The 22188-nt window shown below is 36.5% G+C and overlaps 1 long non-coding RNA gene across 1 annotated transcript; it reads left to right on the top strand.

Moving 5' to 3' along the window:
- Positions 1-11115: 11115 nt before the first annotated feature.
- LOC110703621 lies at positions 11116-21912 on the top strand. Its single transcript, XR_002507711.1, has 3 exons — positions 11116-12639; positions 15538-15558; positions 21880-21912. It is a non-coding gene; the product is annotated as an uncharacterized LOC110703621 (long non-coding RNA).
- Positions 21913-22188: the final 276 nt, after the last annotated feature.

Raw genomic sequence — 22188 nt, 5'->3', positions numbered from 1 at the left:
ATAAGTCGGTCATTAAAGACCAGCAGAATATTCAAAACCCCGGCCCCCTGGCCGGGTAATTACAAAGCAAACGGCACGCAGGCCGTGGAAAAAATACTTAAAGCTTAAGAAGGGGGCAGTTCAGAATCAGCAGCTGCCGCCTGGTCAGCACTCTTCTTGCTGGACTCGGCTTTAGCTGCACCCTCTTTTGATGTCTTACCCCCAAGTGGCACAAGCGCCACAACCGGCTCTTCCTCCTCCAACGCACCTTCCAACGCCTCTTCTTCAGCAGCCGCCAGGATCTGTTGATTATATGTTTCGGAACACTGGCGGTACGTTCTTTCCCATGAGGCAAAGTCGGCACTGGGAAACAGTCGTTCCCAGGTCATGCGCTGGATTTGAGCGGAGTCTTCCACCATCTCCCGGACGAGCTCTTTCTTCTCTTGCTCGGCCTTTTCCGAGAGCTCTTGGGTAAGACTCTTCTCTTGGCTCACCAGGCGTTCTTTTACGTTGGCCAAAGATTTCTCCATGGCTTCGTAAGAGTGCATTTTTTGGCGAAGAGGTTTCAGCTCGGCCTTAAGGTTTGTGACGGTCGCCTCCAGCTCGTCAACCTTCTTTTGGGCCGCCTCTAACTGAGCCCGAACAGCGGCGGTAGCCTGCGCCTGATAATAAAGAAGATCAATGGTCAGTACTTCATTTTGGGCAATTTGAAACATTGCCTTATCACAGCTGGAGGCGGCCATAGCTTTTGCGGCCTTTACCTCTTTGTTTTTCCGATCAATCGGCTTGCAAAGGCTGTTGACTCGGAGCAGGGCCTAAGTACAAAGAAAAACATGCGTCAGTTTCCAAACAAAAAAGATAACAGGCGTCCTGGAACTCAAAAGCTCAAAAATATGCTAAGTATACCTCAGCAAGGACCCCTGAAATCCCATCAAGGTCAAGGGTGCCGGCACCCCTGACCGCCTCCCTGTCAGATGGAGGAACTACTTTAACCATGGACTTGGCTACCTCAACCAAGTCAAGCCCCTGAGGGCCGGCTGCATTAAGCGAAAGGAAAAAACAAGTTAGACCTAGTCAAGAAGGAAGCAAGTGTGAGTTTTTACAAGTGATTGTCCATACTTCTAGGCGGCCCCGCCGGGGTTTTAGAAGAAGTGGCCGGCTGCTTCTCAGCCGCCACTGTTTTCCTGGAAGACCCAGGAGAGCTTGCAACAGTCGTCCTCCGGGCCTTGGGGTCCGGCTGTTGCGAGGAAGAAGCCCTTGGAGTGCCAGACTGAAAACAAAAAGAGTTAGTATATGCATAAGACAACTCCTAAAAGAGGAAGAGTTTTCGAAGCTTACCAAGGGTGCCCCCTTGTTGGGGGAGTCGGCATAAGACTGTTGCATGAGCGAGGCCCGCAACATGGCCGCCGCAGTCTTGGATGCTGTTATTTTACTCATGGCGTCAGCTGCAAGAAATAAACAGCAAAGTTAGTAAAAATCCTAAGTAAACAAGGCGTGAAAAAACAGAGTATTTGTCAGGCCGGCTACCTCTAGAGCACCGACTGCTGAGGCCACAGGCGGCCAAAAAGTACTCGTCATAGAGCCACTTGAAGCTCGGGACGCAGTTTAGGGGTACTTGCTCTCGTACCCCTGACGTAGGGTTCACCCTAGTCTCTACTTTGAAGAGTCCTTTGTCTAGGATCTCTCTTTTAGCCTTTGGGGGAACAGGCGGCATGCTTCGGCCGCCTGCGAGAAGAGGCGGATCCCTATTCCACTTGTTAAAACGTTGGTTCAGCTCCGTGTCTGAACCCTCAATGATAAGGAAGGTGTTCCGCCAATCCTTCCATTTGTTCGCCTTACCTCTCGTCATGAGGTAACCCCTATGGCTTGTTAATTGGTACCAGCCGGTACCTCCCGACTTAGGGGTCCGGCTGAGATAGTTCATGTGGGCGAAAGCCTCAAAGCTTGGCTCCACCCCGTACATTTCGCACCCGGCCACATAGCCGAGTACGTTTACCCAAGAGTTGGGGGCTAACTGCCATAACCCCAGATCATACCCATCTAAAATCCGCTGAACAGCCGGATGTAATGGGAAGCGCAGTCCAGCTTTGATGGCCGCCACATAGCAGCCAAAGCAGCCGTCACCATAGCTGGTACCAGCCGGCCAGACGACAGTGTCTTCTGGATCCGACACGAACAGTAAAAATTCCGGGCCCATTCTGTGGTTGGCAATAAAGCTCGCCACGTTGTCTTGCATGGTTGCGATCCGGCCCCGGGGTACCATGCAGTAGTAGGGGCGTTTTCCTCTCTGTAAGAGGCGGACGGCTCCGCCCAATTGTCCCCCTTCTCAACTGCATGAGAAAGTCTCGCCTCTTGTAGGCGGCTATGTCTTTCTTCTGAGCCTGGAGAACTGTGGCCAGAAGAGCTGGACTCGGACTCGTCCTCTGACGAGTCCAAAGAGGACGACTCCTCCCCTCTCCCAGAGGGGCCCGCCTCCTCTCCCTTAGAAGGAGCAGGAGGAAAATTAGACATGTCAACGGTAAGATGGGAAGGGACCACCTTGGCCCTTCTCTCAGAACTGTCGGCTTGGCAGTCGCCTCGTTTCAATTCTACATCTGGCGCCTGGGCAGATGTTTCACTAAGGAGCACCCTTTGGGAGGAGCCGTCTGAGTTTGATATCATAGCAGTCTGTTTCGTTCTGGCCATCACGTTCTGCATAGACACAAATACAGTCGGACTTTGTATAAAGGGCAAAGATGGGTCCAGAAAAGGGCAGGCGGCACTCCTAGTCCTAGATTCAGCCGTCCCCGGTGACCGGCTGATCACTAACTTAGGTCGTGTCGTGTGCTTCCGTGGTGCCATTTCAAAAAATAAAAAGAAAATTAAGAGTAAGAGAACTGAGTTACCTGAACGAGTGACGGTTGATGAAGTCCTGGAAGTCCGGTGCAGTCGGCTTGTCAGAACAGGCGGTAGGCAGAAAAGGTCTGAAATGTCAGAGCAAGTTCAGGGGTCCGAATGTTCTCGCAAAGTTCTCAAATGTGAAAATGACCGAAGTCAGCACTTCCTTTTATAGGCAAAGTGAGAAGGCGAAAGGTCGCTTCCAAATTCAAAATTTGGGCGGGAAAATCTCTCGGCCGTTTGCAAGGTGACACCTGTAGCAGGCCGTCGCCTGTCACCGTGCGACACCTGTCACAGGCGACACGTGACCAGTCACGTGCCACCTGTGAGGGGCAAATGATTAGGGGATTTTTATCCACCAATCACCGTCTGACAAGTGGACCAACCAGGTTCCGCCACGGGTCCTTCACGAAGGCCAATAGGAGCCTGCCACGTGTCAATCACAGATACGTCCTCTACGGACCAATCAAAGCACGCCACGTGTCCACCCATGCCAAATGGGAAAACCGGCCATCAAGGCCCAATCCAGTCTAGAGGCCCGATCAGCCCTAGGTTTACCTGAAACCTAGAGAGTGGCACGCTTCTCAAGGCTATAAATACTTAATTAATCCTCATTAGTTAGGCAATCGAAAAATCAAGAGATCAAGCAGAGAAGAACAGAAATATTACGGAACACCAACAACCGGCTAATCTCGCTAACGACGCAGATTACCAACATTAAGCACTCTCACCTAGAGAGATCTTAGTACTTTAATTTCCGTATTAATAACTCCTTAATCAGGTACTAACTTGACCGTTGGAGGCGGAGCTCTCAGGAGTCTCCGTTATTTTGCAGGTACAGGCGTCCGGTTCCAGTCTCGGAATTGTAACTCTCCCGCAGGACATCAGAAAACCCCGAAACAATTAGTATTATATTTCATTATTATTTTGAATAAATTAAAGTGAAAGTTAAATGCATTTAACAAAAGCTAATTAAGTCAAAAAAAGTCAAACACATTCTAAACAAACGTATATGAATCAAATGAAAGTCAAATGCATTTAACAAAAGCTAATTGAGTAAAATGGAAGTCAATTGCACTTAACAAAGCTAATTGAATCAAATTAAAGTCAAACACATTCAAACAATGCATTTTGAATAAAGTGAAAGTCAAATGCATTTAAAAAGCTAATTAAGTCAAAAGAAAGTCAAACACATTCTAAACAAACGTATTTGAATCAAATGAAAGTCAAATGCATTTAACAAAAGCTAATTGAGTAAAAAGGAAGTCAATTGCACTCAACAAAGCTAATTGAATCAAATTACAGTCAAACAAATTCAAACAATGCGTTTGAATAAAGTGAAAGTCAAATGCATTTAACAAAAGCTAATTAAGTCAAAAGAAAGTCAAACACATTATACACAAAGGTTTTATAGTCAAACTAGTGTGTAGCTCAGGCGTTGCACCGGGTTGCTACTTTAATTATTATTTGTGATTATATGTATTCTATTTGATATTTATAATTTTTTTTTTTTTTAAAAAAATTAATTTTTTTATTTAGACCGTGTGATAATCAATTATATACATTTATTTTCATGTTTATAACATAGTTAATAATTGATTTAGATGGTTAAATAAACATCCTTCTCATAATAAGTTGGGTGTTAAAATCCCCTTATCATCATCTTTTTATATAAAGTAACATTGGCCGACGTGGCATAATGATTCATGTTGATTGAGTAGTGATGTTGTGGCATAATGAGAGATGGAGTACGTGACGTGGCGTGGTCTACGTGGCACATAGACGTTCTTAGTAACGTTTTTTAATATATAAATTTAGATGAAAGTCAAAATGCATTTAACAAAAGCTAATCGAGTTAAATGGAAGTTAATTGCACTCAACAAAGCTAGTTGAATCAAATTAAAGTCAAACGCATTCAAACAATGCTTTTTGAATAAAGTGAAAGTCAAATGCATTTAACAAAAGCTAATTAAGTCAAAAGAAATTCAAACGCATTCTAAAATCTATAACCCTTCTAAAATCCCTAAGCACCATGGCTGTAGCAATTTTACTGTTCCTTATGAATAGGAAATTGACGTTTCTGCCCTGCCCTTAGCACCCTTCCTTGATAGACAGGTCTATTTTGGTCTTTTCGGGCTCCCCATTTCTCTCTCCTGCTTTTGCTCCTCTCATCCTCACTCTTCTCCTAAGCATCCTCAAATTTCTCTCTCTCTCTCTCCACCATTATTGAAGCGCACTCTGAGTTCTCCATTGAAGCGCACTCTGAGTTCTCCATTGAAGCCTACTTTGAGTTTTCACTTCTCTGAGGTATAATGTTTTTTCTAAACCGATTTTACTTGCAAGTCCCACCGAGGATGAACCCAGGTGGAATGCTGATTTAGGGAAGGTGTAGACACCCAAATGTGTCTCCCCAAAACCAAACCCAGTGATGAATATCTTTCATTTCATTTGATTATCGAACAAAGCAAAAGTGTGAAAACTCTAGTGATGAGTATGTTTTTATTAAAATATCTCTTCTTTCTGTTTTTGAAAATATTTCTTTTCTTACCTTATTTATGAAAAACGTGCATTTCATTTTAGTTTGGTCCATGATAAGGGTCCAATAATGGTATAGTTAGATGGGTCTTGAAATGACCTTTCCAACGATATATTATAAGCCCAATTCCGATGAGTAATGAGGAAGTTATGGCCAAAATACTAAACTGGGCCCGATTTGGTTTTTATATGCGGACCAATGATCTAGATAAGGGCCTATTATTAATTATCATTCCTAAAGCTATTAGGATTGATTATAGTCTTTTAGAATATTCTAGAAGGTTCTTTTAAATCCTAATGGAGTTAGGATTGATAATTATGTTTCAAAGAGTTTGCAATTGAATAAAACTACTCTTTTTAAGAATCCTTGTTTTGTACGAAGTGGAATATATTCATATTTTATTTTTGTGCCTCATAAAATTTATCCAAATTTTATATCGTTGGATAGATCTTGAAATTATATTTCCAATGATATATTATAACCTATAACGAAAAAGATATGAATTAGATACAAAACTCTATCCAAAACTGACACCCTTCCACTATTTCGACCATATCTTTTATCTAAAAAATATTTTTAATCTGATTCTAATTGGGTTGGAAAGTAGACTTCAAGATCTTTCCAACGACATATTATATGCCTTATTTAGACTTCTATATCAAAAGATAAGATAAAAACAAATTCCGCAAAAACTGCTGTCCATCGAGTTTTATTTCGATTTGAATTCGGATTCTCTTCATATTCTTCGACCCTCTTTTTTCTCTATAAATAGAGGTCATATCTCCCCTTTTTTCAATCATCAATTCTTATTCTTTTTAATTCTTTCTTCTCACCAATATTAAGTTTGTGTTGTAGGTAAGCACTGCTAGAGAAGCTTGGGTTCAGCTTTGAAAAACGATTTTCTATGCCTAATGGATCTAGAAAATATAAACTAAACAAAGATTTTTACAATTTAAAACAAAACAATAGCACCATCAATGCTTATTATACTAGCATGACTAGTTTGTGGGAGGAAATTAATGTTATGAATGTTTTGCCAGTTGTGTCTGAGTCTAATGCTAAGATTAGAACTTTGTTGAATGCTATTTCCAAATATCAAGAAGAACACAGGTTACTTCAATTACTGAATGGTTTGGGTGAGCATTTTGGGCCTATAAGAAGCTAACTGCTCATGCTCACTCCATTACCAACTGTGGAGTCAGCTTGTTCAATGCTCCAACAGGAGGAGAGTCAAAGAGAAGTGTTGCTCGTGACTAAAAATGACCTTGATATTTTAGTTATGTATAGCAGGAATTCTAGTAATCATGGAAATCTAGGTTATGCAAATCCTTCTATTACAGCTGATAAGTTCCAAACTAGGGGTATACCTTATGTTTTCCTAGGGTACCCAACGACTCAGAAAGGGTATAGGTTACTTGATATATAGACAAAGAAAATTTTTTTTTCCAGAGATGTGACCTTCCATGAGACAATATTTCCTTTTTAGTTGTCATCTCTTAATCATTATATGAAGCCAATTCCCCTAGTTCTTACCCAAAGAACCAACTTCAATACTGCTTATATTGATGAAGTTGATGAGTCTGAACCTGTTATTGATACTACAGAACATACAAAACAAGAAAACCTCTTTGAAACTCCATCCTCTCCTTCTTCTCCTTAGCATTCTTCACTTCATTCTCTTAATGTTAATAACCAAGTATTTGATACTGTGATTGTTCCCAGACAAAGCACTAGACTATCAAGGGCACCAGCCTAAATGAAGATTATATTGAACCTAAGAAGAAATTTAATAGACATATTTCTAATTTGGCATTTCAAGATATTGCTCATGATTTTCATTGTTTCATGACAACTCTTGAGAAATATTAGGACCCTCTTTTTAACAAACATGTTGTAACTGAGCAACACTGGATTGATGCAATTAACCAAGAATTGGACCAATGTGAGAAAAATGGGACTTGGACAGCCACTCCTATTCCCCCAAGAAAAAAAAGTCATAGGATGCAAATGTATTTTTAAAACAAAGTACAAATCCAATGGTATTATTGAAAAACACAAATCAAGAATTTTTGCATTGGGAAACATGCAACAATATGGACTAGGTTATGGTGCAACCTTTGCTCCTGTTGCCAAAATGACTACTGTTAGAGCTCTTCTGGCAGATGCTGTTATGCAGGGTTGGTTGATATTTCAAATAGATGTCACTAATGCTTTCTTACATGGTGAATTAGATGAAGATGTCTATAAGTCTCTCCCTCAAGGCTATACTAGTCATGGAAGCAGAATAATAGTTGATCCTCAAGGGAAATCACCTGTTAAAGATTCACAGCTTGTGCGCAAACTTAACAAGTCTTTGTATGGTCTTAAACAAGCTCCCATGCAATGGTTTGTAAAGCTTCCACCTCTTATCTCTTTTGGCTATACTCAGTCTAAGTTTGACTATAGTTTGTTCACTAAATCTCAAGGAAATTCTATTGCTTCTGTATTGGTGTATGTTGATGATTTACTCATCACAGGAAATGATACCAATGAAATCAAGATCCTTAAGCAACTTCTGTCTTCTCATTTTCATATGAAGGATATGGGAAACTTGAGATATTTTTTGGGGCTGGAAATTGATCATACAGATTAGGGTATCTTTGTTTCTCAGAGAAAATATATAATTGACTTGTTGAAGGAGCAGGGAATGCTTAATGTTAAGCATCTCAAAGTTCTCATAGATTCTCATCTCAAACTGTGTGCTGATAAAGGCACTCCTCTGCTTAATCCAGTTGTGTATCGAAAATTGCTTGACAAATTGATATATTTAACTGTTACCAAGCCAAATATTTCATTTACAGTTCATTTGCTAAGCCAATTCATGCATTCTCCTACCTCAAATCATCTATAGGCATTTCATTCTTCTAATCATGAATTGTGTGAGAACTCCTAAATTCTCGCTGAAAATTAATGGCTCTATGCATGTTTTTTTCAATGCAAAAAGGGGACTTAGGCAAGGAGATCCCCTTTCTCCTCTTCTTTTTGTTCTTTTCATTGAATACTTGTCTAGAACTTTGAAGATAATGAGCAACAAGTCCAATTTCAAGTTTCACCCAAGATGTAAGGCTGCTGGTCTCACTCATCTTTGTTTTGCTAATGATTTTATTCTCTGCTGCAGAGGTGAGGTTAATTCAGTGAAATCGTTGATGAAGGGCTTTAGTGCATTTTCTAAGGCTACTGATTTACAGGCACTACACCAAAAACTAGATTAGAGATCGCAAAGTATAGAACGGTTACCAAAGGTAGGCGTTCTCCAGAAGAATATAGAACGTATATATATTAGAGGCGTTTTGTATGTTAATACATATAAAACGGTTAGCATAGTTAACCGTTCTCTATTTCTAAAAAGGGAAAATATGCCTTTTCAATGTAGAACGCTCCTCACGCAACCGTTCTATTTTACCCCATATTTTACCATTAGCCGTATTAAAAAAAAGTACAAGTATAAACCCTAACAACACTCTTTTTTGAGTTTTTCTAACTGAACCGCCGCCCATGTTTTCTCTCTCATCCTCTTGCTAAAATTTTCCTCTCTCCCTTCCTTCCATAGATATAGTTGGCTCTAACTTCTTCTCGCAGACCAAATTCTCAAATCCAATTCAATTAAAATAAACATCCAATATTTTCAGAGTTAATTTTAGATTCAAAATTGGAGAAGTTGATGAACACCCACCAATAAGAAACCCCGACGTACTGCGCATAAGGGTGCAAATCTTTCGGAATAGCAGCGACAATAAATATGTGTTAAGTTTACCACCGTCTCAAGGAGGACAAATTTGTCACCGTTCAAGCATGTAATGAAGCATGAATCAGAAAATGATAAACTGAAACAAAAGCCCAATGAAGCAATGCATGTAATCGAAACAGATGGTGATAATAATCCATTGTTGAGGTAATATACACATATGAGCAATAATAAAATTTTAATTAAATTTTAGGTCTGAAATTTAAGTTTTGTTTTTATTCACATAAATTCTCTCTAATTGTAGTTTGAATATTTGAAGATTAAAGTCTCTTGTTAGTTCATTTTAGAACTGGATTTAATTCTGTAAGTACTGGCTAATTATTTAAAGTTTATAAGGTTTAAACCTTTTATATTGCATGTTCTAGATTATTGAATTTATTTGTATAGTTCAATTTTTAGATCTAATTATACTATTATTGGTGCAGGAACACTTAATTTATAAAGATTTGAAGTGGAAAAAGCTCTTCAATACGAAGGAGATAAATTAATTTCAATAGAAGTTGAGTTGGTATATCATTTAATTTTGGAGCTATGGACAATGGACTTATGGAGTGGGAATGAATGTATCTATTAATTTATACTACTACTTGAATTAGTTTTTGTATGTCAGATTTTTTGGTTTATGATTTTCAAATCTGTGAATTGTATTATACTTTGTGTGAGTATATGATTATTGAGTTGGTTTTAATTCATCAATTTAAATTTCGTAATTTGAATTTTTTTTATAAATTCCATACGTATAACATTGTAATACGGCGTACAACTGTATAATATTTGTATAGAAAATACCACAGAAATACAGCGAGAAAGTGACGGATAATTTTTTTTTTTAATTTAGAAAATACACATTAGAGAACGGTTATCTTACATGACCGTTCTCTTTTGCATTGAAATATAGTACGGTTAAGCAGCCTACCCATTTTGTTTTCCTTTATTATTTTTCAAATTTAAGAAGGGAAAAGAGAACGGTTATGGCTATGAACCGTTCTCTATCTTACAGTATATAAAACGCCTATTTGAAGCGTTCTATATACTTTACACATCGCTTAGCAGAAGAACGGTTCTAAGACGTTCTATAAGGCCTATTTTAATAGTTCTATAAGCCCTTTTTTGTAGTAGTGAGGCTAGCCCTGAGAAAACATTTGTGTATTGTGCTGGTATGAATGATGCAATTATTCAGGAGATTTTGAGCATGACAGGTTTTAGCAAGGGTGCCTTTCCTTTTAGATATTTAGGAGTGCCTATTTGTTCGAAAAGGTTGACTGCTATTGATTGCGAACATCTTGTTGACAAGATGCGTGCAAGGATTAGAATTTGGGGTTCTAAACATATGTCCTTTGCTGCTAGAGCAATTTTAGTGAATGTTGTGTTGATGAGTATTCAGGTTTACTGGGCTCAAATTATGTCTACCAAAAGCTGTTTTTGAGAAAATGAATGAGATATGCGAAAAATTTCATTGGCATGGGAGTCTACAGCAAAAACCAGGTTATGTTGTTTGGGATAAAGTGTGCAGAAAGAAATTAGAAGGGGGCATGGGTATGAAGGATGCTGAAATCTGAAATCTGGCAACTGTAGGGAAACATTTTTGGGCTATAGCTTAGAGGAAAGAAAACTTATGGGTGAAATGGGTTAATGTGATGTACTTTAAAGGGAGAAACTGGTATACTTACCATCCTAGTTTGGATACTAATTAGTAATGAGAAAGATCTGTAGTATCAGGGATAAGCTTTAGAGTATTCACCCTGTTAGCTCTTTTGGGCAAGGAAACTACAAGATTAGCAAGGTGTATAAAGAGATGATGACTGATGCTACAAGGTGTAGATGGGATAAGCTGATCTAGGAAAGAATAGTTGTGCCCAAGCATCATTTTATAGCTTAGCTAGCCATTCAGGGTAAATTGTTAAGCAAAGACAGATTGCAGAAGTTTGGTATATCTAGTTTTGCTGAGTGTCTGCTTTGTGGGACACAAGATGAGTCTCATGTTCACTTGTTTTTTGGATCCTAGTACAGCAGAAGAATATGGGAAGACATTAGTAGCTGGATTGGTATTTCTGGTAGAGATTACAGCTTACAGAATGCTGCTAGAAGAACTAGAAATTATAAAACTACTTTCAAGCAATGTCTACTTAGAGCTTGTATTTTGGCAGTGGTGTATTGGATTTGGAAGGCTAGGAATGTGGCTCTTTAGAGCTAAAAAATTCTGTGTATTCACACAATTGTAAAAAATATCAAAGAAGAAGTTAGGAATAGAATGTTAAATGTAAATTCAAAGAAAATACATAGTGTAGATAAGGATTGGTTACAAGAGCAAATTATATAGGCTTGTTCTTGTTTGTTTTTTCTTTCAAGCAATTTGTTCTACCAGTTAGGTTGTTCCCGTTTTGGGACTAGTTTGTAAATATGATTTTGAGCTATAAATTTTACTTACCACAAAAAAAAAAAAAAAAAAAAAAAAAAAAAAAAAAAAAAAAACCTCATCTGTAGGCTGCCAAGAGACTCCTTAGATATCTTGCTGTCAGAAGATCATCTCAGGGTATACTTTTAGCTTCTTCATCTGCACCTCAACTAACTTCCTTTTGTGACAGTGATTGGGAAAGTTATCCAACTTCTCAAAGATCAACAACTAGTTACTGTATTTTACTTGGCAAGTCTCTAATTTCGATTCCTAGAAGCCAAGAAACAGAAAGTGGTTGCTAAATCCTCTACTGAGGCATAATATAGAGCTATGGCTCTAACAGCTTGTGAGGTTACCTGACTTAAATCTTTTCTCAAGGATCTGGGTATTACTTATCTTGGTCCTACATTACTCAACTGTGATAATCAAGCTGCAATTGCTATTGCAGCTAATCCTGTACTGCATTAAAGAACTAGGCACATAGAAATCGATTGTCCCTATGTTCAAGATATGGTAAAGTCTGGTGAACTTATTCAATCATATGTTTCTTCCAAGAATCAACTTGCTAATATTCTGACTAAGGGTCTATCTGTCAAGCAACATCAAGATATTCTTCTCACGCTTGGTGCTAGTTCTTCCTCTTCTAGCACTCAGCTTGAAGGGGGGTATTAAGGCAGGGGTAACTTAGGGGTTGTTTGGTAAGTAGTTTTTTGTATAGATTTTGGCTTTTAGCTTTTGAAAGTGGTCAAACAGCCAAAATTTGTTGTTTGGTTAATTGGGTTTTTGGTTGGTTAAAAAGCCAGCTTTAACGCCAAAAGCCAAAAGCCAAAAGCTAGTGATAGTAGCTTTTTTGGATTGACTTTTGGCTGAAATGATAACAAATAAAATTTTTTCCCTTTATTACTTTATCATCTCAATTTCCTTTCTCTCTCCTAAAACAAAAAAAAACCCACTATACTACTACTATACTACAGAGTGAATTTGGGAGAAGTTGGGGTGAACGTATCACCACTAGAGCAGCGGGAGCGGCGGTGCATAGATTTATCAAGCTCTGGCATCTGCTATACGGTAACTTTTTTTTTGGTTATTAAGTTTTTTAATAGATCTGTAGAAAATGCCCATTTAATTTGGTGAAATTTGATGTAGAATTTACCATTAAGCTCTTCAATTATCTTTTAATTAGGGAAGAATTTAATAAGAAGCCTTATTGGTTAGTTAAAACAAAATTGTTGAGATCTCAATTTGCAGATGTATGGGTTTTAATTTGCTTTTTATAATTTTTTTTTTAAAAAAAAACAATCTCATTAAAAAAGTGAGATCCCAACTAGCTTAATGCATGAGCAAAATGAAGAGGAAGCAAAATGACGTCTTTATTAGTGTTTTCTCCTTAGATTTACTACTATAACCCTGTTCACCCAAAATTTAATTATACAAAATTAAATTGTACAACAGTTGCTAACATGTATTAGAACATTGAATTTGCAATTTACATCTTTTAGGAATGAATTTGCTATTTACATCTTTCATATGTCCTGTCCCTGTGAGTATATAATTTTAAAAGTTTGAGTTTTAAACTTGTTATTCTAAACTTTAATTATCTTGTTATATGTAGTTGTTATTTACATCTTTCGTATCACGGTTTGGTTTTTCATTATACTATGTAATATATAAGTTGAAATAGCCGTGTAATAATGTTTTTACTTGTTTAGATGGCCCCAAAGAAAAACAAAAGTAATCACATTGAGGAGAGAAAATAAATGATGGAGAAATCCAAAATTTGGTGAATGTAATTAAATCGAATAGCTTGGTCTAATGAATTAATCCATAAAATTTTTGACATTTGTATTAAAAACACATTGTGGAGTAAAGGAAAAATGGTGCTATTACTCCACATAAGTTTTTGTGGAAAAAAGTGGTAGAAAATTGGGAAAATACCACAAACTTAGCATGGGATAAAGGCTGGCTTAAAATTAAATTAGATGGAATGAGGCCTAAATGGGTACTTTGGAAACAATTGAAATCGAAGGAAACCTGCTTAGGGTGGGATCATGAGAAAGGAACGGTGGCCGGAAAGTGATGAGTGGTGGGCTTTAAAAATAAAGGTTATTTTTTTAATGTTATTATAGGAGTGTTGTTTAATGATTAACAAGATGGGGGGAAGGTAAGAAAAATTTCAACTTATTATTGTTTTTTTTTATTGGAAAATGCAAATTTTGAAATCTTTCGTGATGAAAGAATTGAACCTGAGCTTGAATACAAAATGGATCAAGTTTTTGGGGGATGTGCCCAAGGAACCGAAAAGCTTACTCCAGTGGCCGATCCTCCTACAATGGATGATGAAGCATATGTCCCTTCTCCACCCATTAGTTCTCGTCTTGCTCATTCTCCTCATGTATGTGATTATGATGAAGTAGGTTCCAATTTGGGAAATGAATGGGATGTGATGTGGAGTGAACAAAGCCCTTCTTCCCCTAACCCCATATCCACCCCTAATAAGATCAATGATAAAGGAAAAGGAAAAGGGTAATGGAGAGTGGTTCCTTTCAAAGTAACAAGAGTGCAAGGTCTGAAAAAAAAAAGTCTGGAGGGAGTGCTGCCCTAAGTAATAAAATTGATGGAATGATAGAAATAATTGCTGAGAGGAATAGTTCCTCAAAAGAGTTTTAAACTACTATGGTGAATATGATGAATTTTATGAATGTTGCTACACCAAAATATAGTGTAACTGATGCTATGCTAAAATTGTGTTCCATGGATGATTTTGATTCCAGCTCACCTAAATTTTACTATGCTTGTACACTTTTTGAAGATCCACAAAGAAGGACAATCCTTTTAGAATTTTTGGATGATAAGAAAAGAGTTGAATACATTCGGTTTATGTATGCACAAAATGTAGGACACAAGTGATATGTGCTATTAACTTTACTAACTACTTAGAATTACATATGGTAAATTAGGAATTAGATTAAGAATGTTACTGTAGTGTAGACACCCATTTGTGTCTCCCCAAAACCAAACGCGGTGATGAATACTTTTCACGTCGAATCATAATCGAATGAAGTGAAAGTGTGCAAAGTCTAGTATTGCGGTTAGTTTTTATTCTTTTCTTTCTCTCTATTTTCGAAAACATATTTTATGAAAATAGCCAATCCAGTTTAGCTTGGTCCATGGCAAGGGTCCAATAATAGTGTAGTTGGATCGGGTTCGAAAAGAGCTTTCCAATGATATATTATAAGCCCAATTCCGATGAATAATGATGAAGTTATGGCTAAATTACTAAACTGGGCCCGATTTGATCTTTATATGCAGCCAAATGATCTAGAAGAGGGCCTATTATGAATTATCATTCCTAATGCAACTAAGATTGATTATAGTCTTCTAGAATCTTCTAGAGGGTTCTTTTGAATCCTAATGTGATTAGCATTGATAATTGAGTTTTATGAGTTTTATTTAGAATAAAAAAGTGTTTTTTAATGAAATTACAATTTTACCCCCTCGTACGCTTAATTTTATCAAAAATATGAAAACATGTGGAAAATTGCCTGCAGCGCCGCACAACAGACTGTCGCCTGGCGACAAGCCTGTCACACAGCGACAGAGGCAATTGAGGCGCTGCAGTCGTGTTTTATTCTTCTTAAAACTCCGATTCTTTTTTTTATCATATTCCTGCTTATTTTCATTATAAATAGCCTCCTTAAATCTCTGTTTTTAATTACCAACTCTCATCAAGAAAATCTTGATTCTCTCTCTCTCTCTTTCTCTTTTTCTAAACCAACTTTTTACAAACAAAATTCCGCATTCACAAGATCTAGATACACCTAGCATAATTCAAAGTTTTCTTCACCCTAGACGTGAAAAGTTTGATATTTCTGAGGGTTTGGTTCCAAATCTCTATTTCAATTATTTTATTTAATTGTTTTGTTTATATTTTCCTTGAAGTTACTAACGTGTATATTTTGTTATTAGAAAAAGGTACGAGGCATCCAAGTAAGTGCTTTAATTGTCTAATTGATCTTTTGATATAGAAATCATGCTTAGATTGTTATTTTGATTCCTAGTATCATGTTAGGATGTTTTATTGCTTCCTAGTATCATGTTTAGGGTTAATTAATATTTCTAATATCAACTATGATTAAAAGAATGCTTTATATCTTCTTTCCTAATATCATGTTAGTATCATGTTAGGGTTAAAGCTTTGATTTTTATTGTTTAGTGACATGCTAGGGTTTGTTATTAATCTTATTAGTATCATGCCTAGGATCTATCTATTATTATGCTTTAACATGATTATTTACATGATTATTGTGACTATTATTATGATGATTATTATCATGTGGCTTGATATATTTATTGTTATTGCTTGATCACACCTTTTATGCATGTTTAAAGGGAATTTGTACTGCAATCACGCTTAATAAGATAATTAATAATCTTGTTAGGGTTAATTTGATTATAATTCATGTGATCGCCAATAATAGATTTGTTTGTGCATTAATATTCAACCAACATAAATAAATAGGTTTAGGGTTAACCTAATGATTGCATGTTAGTCAGAAAGCGCACATGAATACGAGAAGAATAAAGTAGAGGCCTATTATTAGGCAGGTTCAATCTCTTTTAGGTTGGATTTGTACCATCATCCCCGAACTTCCAGTCTTGGTTCCATACCTATTGGAGTTAAAAATCTCTTGTATCGTTAAAGGGTGTAACCTTCACCCTGTGAACGGTTTACAAGTACCTAAAACTTGTTGGCAACTCTTTTGCTCTAGCTTCCTTCCCTTTGGACGCCACCATGCTTAAGTGCGTGTATGATCACAATGGGGTTCAAGTTTGAGGTAATGCTTGAAGTATTCCCTACATGTAGACACCCAAATGTGTCTTTCCAAACCAAACCCAATGATGATTACCTTTCATGTCATTTGATTATCGAACAAAGCGAAAGTTTGAAAAGTCTAGTGATGAGGATGTTTTTATTAAAAATCTCTCATTCTATTTTCGAAAACCTACCCTATTTATGAAAAACATGCATTCCATTTTATTTTGGTACATGATATTGGTCCAATAATAATGTAGTTGGATGGGGCTTGAAAAAACCTTTCCAACGATATATTATAAGCCTAATGCTGATGAATAATGAGGAAGTTATGGCTAAAATATTTAACTAGGTTCAAACCGGATTTTACCTACGGCCCAATGATCATGTGGAGGATCCAAAGGTTTAATCCTATTCCTAAATTAATTAGAATTAATTATAAGCTTCTATGAGTTCCTAAAATATCTTAATCATCCTTTTTGAAAAGATAAAATCAAAGAATTTGAAGTTGAATAAAACTTTCCTTTTTTTAAATCCTAATTTTATTCGAATTTAAAGATATTCAAAGAAATTCAGATATTATTTTTGTGCCTCATAATCTTTATCCAAATATTATATGGTTGGATAGATCATGAAATTATCTTTCCAATAATATATTATAATATTAATTCCAAGCTATAACGAAATAAATATGAATGGAATACAAAACTCTATCCAAAACTGACATCCTTCCACTATTTCAACCATATCTTTTTATCTACATAATATCTTAATCTGGTTCTAATTGGGTTGGAAATTAGACTTAAATAGATTTTCAACGACATATTATATGACTTATTTAGACTTCTAGATCAAAAGTTATGATAAAAACAAAATCCGCAAAAAAGTTGTCTCAGTGCCAAACGACAAGACTGTCGCCTAGCGACAATACCAGTCGCTTGGCGACGAGCTTGTCGTCTGGTGCTGACTCCTCTCGTTGGCGACCAGAGGTCTTTTATTCCGAATAGGACTCGAACTCTTTTCTATCGTTCCCGTGCTATTTTTTCTAAAAATAGGGGTCGTATCATCCTGTTTTCAAATCATCAACACCCAAAATTATCTTCTCTCTCTCTCTAAAAAGCTAGAAGCTTTCTCTCTCTCTCTCTCTCTTCTTTTTCTAAAACTTCCCTCTCTCAAAATTCCTCATTTATTAGCTCTAGACACACCTATCCAATTTCGAAGTTGCCTTCGCCCTAGACGTGAAAGGTTTGATATTTCTGAGGGTTTGGTCCCAAATCTCTATTTCAATTATATAATTTAATTATTTGATTTATATTTTCCTTGAAGTTACTAACGTGTGTATTTTGTTATTAGAAAGAGGTACGAGGAGTCGAAATAAGTAATTTAATTGTTTTTATTGATCTTTTGATATAGAAATCATGTTAGGGTGTTTTGCTTCACAGTATCATGTTTAGGGTAATAACAAAAATTTCTAATATCAAGTATGTATATTATGATGCTTCCTATTTCTTTCCTAATATCATGTTAGTATCATGTTAAGGCTAAAGCTTTGATTTTTATTTTTTAGTGACATGCTAGGGTTTTTATTAATCTTGTTAGTATCATCCCTAGGATCTTGTTGTTATTATGCTTTGACATGATTATGATAATTCTGATTATTATTATTTTGATGATGATGATTATAGGTATTATTATGATGATTTATTTATATTATTTTTGCTTGATATTATATATTATTATTTTTATTACTTGATCACACCTTTTATGCATGTTTAAAGGGAATTTGTACTTTTAATCACGATTAATAAGATAATTAATAATCTTGTTTAGGGCTAATATGATTATAATTTAAGTGATCTCCAATAATAGTTTCATTTGTGCATTAATGTTCAACCAACATAGATTAAACAGGTTTAGGGTTAACTTATTGATTGCATGTTAGTTAGAAAGCGCACATGAATGCGAGAAAAATAAAGTAGAGTCCTATTATTAGGGCAGATTCAATCTCTTTTAGGTTGGATTTGTACTTTTAACCCCGAACTTCCAGTCATGGTTCCAGACCTATTGGAGTTAACGATCTCCTGGATCATTAAGGGGTGTAACCTTCACCCTATGAACGGTTTACAAGTTCCTAAAATTTGTTGGCGACTCTTTTACTCTAGCTTCCTTCCCTTTGGACGCCACCATGCTTAAGTGTATGGTTATAGTGGGGCTAAAGTGTGGGATGGCTTGAAATATACCCTACATTTTTTTGGCGACTCCACTAAGGAGAATTTCTATTTTAAATCTTGAAATTTATTTTGGCAATGATTTAGAATAAGCGGATGAGACTCAAAAAGTTCTAATTATTTTATGTGCGTAATTTTGATTGACATTATTGGCATAAGCATACAAAGGTTCTCATTGGAAAGACCATCTGTAATGAGTCAAAAACATAGGATTTTTACACGTAAAAATCTAGGAAAATATCTTTCACAACTAAAGTCGAAATAATAATATGAAAAACTGTAAAATTCAAGAATAGAAAGCTGCTGAGGCATCTAGGAATTAACGCTGAGAAAACAGCGTCAGCGCCAAACGATGGCGAAGTCACCTGGCGACAAGCTTGTCGTTTGGAGACAGTGCCAGCGTCTGGTTACCACGCTATTTTCTCGCGCCAAATTCTTCCATTACCGAGCCAGAAATATACCTTCTTGTTTCGACTAGTTTTCTATTACTGTTTGCTCGGTTTTACTTCCTGATTGAGTTTTTTCCTTTTTTTTCTGAAACCCATATGTGTTCTACATATGGCCATAACCCTCTGAGAATTCATGCTCCATCTACCCAATCGAACGCTCCTGGCAACGAAGGGTACACCCAAGATTGTTGAATTCACCAAACCATGGAAGCGAGTTTAACTCGCGGGGTCCCATCCACACGCGCCAATCCTTCCAAAGGTAAGGCTTCCGCACGGTGCATCCAGACTCATAACCATGGACTCATAACTTGTGCATTATTTGTTGTGCATATTTTATATATGTGTTTTCCCTAACCGTTTGTTTGACTTGTGAATGAGTTAAATAAATTAATTAAAGACTAAAGGATTTTGCTTTATTAATTAATTAATTTAAACTAATAAATATGTCTAAAATCGAGTCATAGTTTCTTTGAGTCAACCCGAATTTTTATTCCCGTATACTGCACAAATGTCAACTTGTTTTGGTCATAGCCGGAGTTCTAGAAAGAGTTACAAGTCGTAAAACCTGTGGATCTGTTGCCCCGAGTTTTATCTTTAATTTAGCGTTGGTTTCATCCCAATCAGAGTCACACATAAAAAGTTATGACTAATGTAGGGAATATTTCAAGCATTATCCCAAACTTGAACTCCACTGTGATCATACACTAAAGTACGGTGGCGTCCAAAGGGAAAGAAGATAGAGCAAAAGAGTCGCCAACAAGTTTTAGGAACTTGTAAACCATTCACAGGGTGAAAGTTACACCCCTTAACGATCCAGGAGATCTTCAACTCCAATAGGTCTGGAACCATGACTGGTAGTTCGGGGATAAAGGTACAAATCTAACCTAAAAGAGATTGAACATGCCCTAATAATAGGCCTCTACTTTATTCTGATCGTATTCATGTGCGCTTTCTGACTAACATGCAATCAATAGGATTAACCCTAAACCTGTTTAATCTATGTTGGTTGAATATTAATGCACAAACAAACCTATTATTGGCGGTCACTTGAATTATAATCAAATTAACCCTAAATAAGATTATTAATTATCTTATTAAGCATGATTACAAGTACCAATTCCCTTTAAACATGCATAAAAGGTGTGATCAAGCAATAACAATAAATATCAAACAACATAATTATAATAAAAATAATCAAAATCATAATAATAATCATAATAATGTTAAAGTATAATAATAGCAAGATCCTAGGCATGATACTAACAAGATTAATAACAAACCCTAGCATGTCACTAAACAATAAAGATCAAATATATAGCCCTAACATGATACTATTAGGAAAGATAATAAAGGCATTATAGAAATCAGAATTGACATTATATTCTTTACCCTAAACATGATACTAAGAACTTATTGTTGTCACCCTAAACATCAAATTAAGAAAAACATCCTAACATGATACTAGGAATCATAATAACAACCAAGACATGATTTCTATATCATAATATCAATCAAACAATTAAAGCACTTACTTGGATGCCTCTTACCTCTTTCTTTCACGTCTAGGGCGAAGGCAACTTCGAATTTTGCTAGGTGTGTCTAGTGCTAATGTATAAGGAATTGTGTTTGTAAAAGGGTTGGTTAAGAAAGAATGAGAGAACCAAGAAATTCTTGATGAGAGTTGATTTAGAAAAGAGAGAGAGGGAATAAGCTTTAGCTTAGAGAGAGAAGAGAATTAGAGAGTTCTTTTGATGAAAAACGGAGATTTTAGAAGGCTATTTATAGAGAAAATCAGCCAAACGGATAGAAAACAAATCAGAGTTTCGACAAGGATAAAAGAAGTTAGCGCCAGACGCTGAACATTAGCGCCAGGCGCCAAGCATTAGCGCCAGGCACTAATGTCTGTCGTAAGGCGCTAATTATTATTTTCATGCGTTTTCTTAATTCAGATAAAATTTAGCCGTACAGAAGGGCAAAATCGTATTTTTCTTAAAAACACTCTTTTATTCTGATTAAAAATCTAAAAAGTCAACCGAAGTCAATTTATCAATGCTAATTGAATTAGGAATGAAAAGAACCTTCTAGAAGAATCTAGAAGACTAAAATCAATTCTAATTGCATTAGGAATGATAAATCCATATTAGGCCCTCCTCTAGATCATTGGGCCGCATATAAGTATTAAACCGGGCCCAGTTTAGTAATTTGGCCATAACTTCCTCATTATTCATCGGAATTGGGTTTATAATATATCGTTGGAAAGCTCTTTTCAAGCCCCATCCAATTACACCATTATTGGACCCTTGATATGGACCAACCAAACTAGATTGTCTGTTTTCTTAAAATAGGTTTTCAAAAACAGAGAGAAAATAAAAGAAATTAAAACTATCCGCAACACTAGACTTTCCACACTTTCACTTCATTCGATTATGATTCGACGCGAAAGTTACTAATCACGGGTTTGGTTTTGGGGAGACACAAATGGGTGTTTACTACTAAAATATTACAACTTGTCCAGTTTAATGCACATACATGAGGTCTTAACTTAGTCTTTGTTCAAGTGTAGTCACATAGTCTAGTCACATGGTCATGACACAAGTCTTAACATGTCACCTACACTCACTAGTCTTAGCACACACTTTGTATATACTCTTTTCACACCATGACCATGTTTTAGGTTCATGCATGAGTCATTTCCTGTCATTTGAGTTGATGGTCCATCCCATTTCTATTTCCTTCCATGTTCTCTTCCCATCCATTGCATGTTGAATAGAGCTTGAGTCAAAAATGAAAAACTTACCCCTAATTTTCCTTTTCACAGCACTTGGTCAAGGAGGGAAGGGCGATTAATCAAGGAAAACACCTTTGTTCAAGTGCTACTTTTTGACAAACCAATTAGTCGGAAAAGAAAGGCTAAGAAGATAATGGCGTTTCAGGAAAAAAGTTAATGAACTCAAGAAGGATGTAGCCAACCTAACTGAATTAATGAAGAGTATAGCTCTTCAAGCCAATGACCCTACGAGGCAACAACAAATGGAGCTCATGTAAGAAAGCTTGAGCAAAATATCTAGTGACTATAGATTTCAGGGCATTAGCTCACAAGGGGTCTTAGTTGACAAGGAACTTCTTT

Source organism: Chenopodium quinoa, unplaced genomic scaffold, assembly GCF_001683475.1.
Source record: "Chenopodium quinoa cultivar QQ74 unplaced genomic scaffold, ASM168347v1, whole genome shotgun sequence".
Lineage (NCBI taxonomy): Eukaryota > Viridiplantae > Streptophyta > Magnoliopsida > Caryophyllales > Amaranthaceae > Chenopodium > Chenopodium quinoa.
This window is presented reverse-complemented; position numbering and strand designations above follow the sequence as displayed.